A 2,170-nucleotide genomic window follows, 5' to 3' on the forward strand; every position below is an offset into this window, starting at 1 on the left:
GATTTTCTTAATTAATATTATTTGAGGTAATTCAGATTTAAGATTGCTTTGCTCTGTTTAAGATTGCTTTCAATTTAATTTAGATATTTTTCTCCCTTTTGGCCTTGGTTAAATAATTGGTGACTCTTGAGTTATCAAACTCATTGTTGATTGAGAATTAGAATTCTTCAAGAATTAATTCATCCACTTAACTTACCTTCATAGTTAGAGGTTAATAAAGTGGGACCAAAATCCAATTCTCATTACAATTGATAAGGATAACTGGGATAGGACCTCCAGTCTTCATACCTTGCCAAGAGTTTATTTTATAGTTATTTATTTATTTTATTTCTTCTTATGCAACATACTGCTCCCTAATTTCTCAAAACCCCAAATTTACAATCTCCATAACCAATAATAAGAACATACCTCCCTGCAATCCCTTGAGAAGATGACCCGAGGTTTGAATACTCGGTTATCAACTTCAAAGGGGTTTGTTACTTGTGACAACCAAAACGTTTGTATGAAAGGACTTTTGAAGGTTTAGAAACTATACTTGCAACGAGGATTTATCCGCAAATTTCTAGACCACGCAAAAGTTCTCTCATCAAGGATGCTTGGTGATTTTACTAAACCCACATCCAAGTTTGATGGAAGAAGCTTCTCAATTCCTGTCATTGGAGCAAAAATTTTGAGCTGAAACCTCAATTAGTTGCTCTAATGCAACAGAACTGCAAGTTTCATGGACTTCCATCTGAAGATCCTTACCAGTTTTTAACTGAGTTCTCGCAGATTTGTGAGACTGTTAAGACAAATGGAATAGATCCTGAAGTCTACAGGCTCATGCTTCTCCCTTTTGTTGTAAGAGACAGAGCTAGAACATGGTTGGACTCACAACCTAAAGATAGCCTGGACTCTTGGGATAAGCTGGTCACAGCCTTCTTGGATAAATTCTTTCCTCCTCAAAAGTTGAGCAAGCTTAGAGTGGATGTTCAGACCTTTAAGCAAAAAGATGGTGAATCCCTCTATGAAGCTTGGGAAAGATACAAGCAGATGACCAAAAAGTGTCCTTCTGACATGTTTTCAGAGTGGACCATATTAGATATATTCTATTATAGTCTATCTGAGTTTTCCAAGATGTCATTGGACCACTCTGTAGGTGGATCCATTCACCTAAAGAAAACGCCTGCAGAAGTTCAGGAACTTATTGACATGGTTGCAAATAACCAACTTATGTACACTTTTGAGAGGAATTCCGTGAATAATGGGATGCCTTAGAGGAAGTGAGTTCTTGAAATTGATGCTCTGAATGCCATATTGGCTCAGAACAAAGTGTTGACTCAGCAAGTCAACATGATTTCTCAAAGTCTGAATGGATGACAAAATGCATCAAATAGTACTAAAGAGGCATCTTCTGAAGAAGAAGCTTATGATCCTGAGAACCCTGCAATAGCAGAGGTAAATTATATGGGTGAACCTTATGGAAACACCTATAATTCATCATGGATAAATCATCCAAATTTCTCATGGAAGGATCAACAAAAGCCTCAACAAGGCTTTAATAATGGTGGAAGAAATAGGCTCAGTAATATCAAGCCTTATCCATCATATTTTCAGCAACAGACAGAGAATTATGAACAGAGTACCTCTAACTTAGCAAATTTAGTCTCTGATCTGTCTAAGGCCACTTTAAGTTTCATAAGTAAAACAAGGTCCTCCATCAGAAATTTGGAGGCACAATAGGCCAGCTGAGTAAGAAAATCACTGAAACTCCTCCTAGTACTCTCCCAAGCAATACAGAAGAGAATGCAAAGAAAGAGTGCAAGGCCATTGATATAGTCAATATGGCCGAATGCAATGAGGAAGGGGAGGACGTGAATCCCAATGAGGAAGACCTCATGGGATGTCTCCCAACCAAGAAGGAGTTCCCTATTGAGGACCCAAAGGAATCTGAGGCTCATATAGAGACCATAGAGATTCCATTAAACCTCCTTCTACCATTCATGAGCTCTGAAGACAAAATGCCAAGTTATTTGGTAATGAGAGGAAGCATGAACAGCTTCTCTCAATGCAGAGTCAAACAGAGCCCCCACAGTCAAACTCTAAGTTTGGTGTTGAACCCCCACATTCAAACTCTAAGTTTGGTGTTGGAAGGTCCCAACAATGCTCTGAACATCTGTGAAGCTCCATG

At 38.4% G+C, this 2,170-nt stretch overlaps 1 non-coding gene across 1 annotated transcript; it reads right to left on the minus strand.

The window, feature by feature from the left end:
* Window positions 1-954: 954 nt before the first annotated feature.
* On the minus strand, window positions 955-1,058 carry LOC112713167 (small nucleolar RNA R71). Its single transcript, XR_003158142.1, has one exon. It is a non-coding gene; the product is annotated as a small nucleolar RNA R71 (small nucleolar RNA).
* Between the last annotated feature and the right edge of the window lie 1,112 nt (window positions 1,059-2,170).

This window comes from Arachis hypogaea, chromosome 9 (assembly GCF_003086295.3).
Source record: "Arachis hypogaea cultivar Tifrunner chromosome 9, arahy.Tifrunner.gnm2.J5K5, whole genome shotgun sequence".
Classification (NCBI taxonomy): domain Eukaryota; kingdom Viridiplantae; phylum Streptophyta; class Magnoliopsida; order Fabales; family Fabaceae; genus Arachis; species Arachis hypogaea.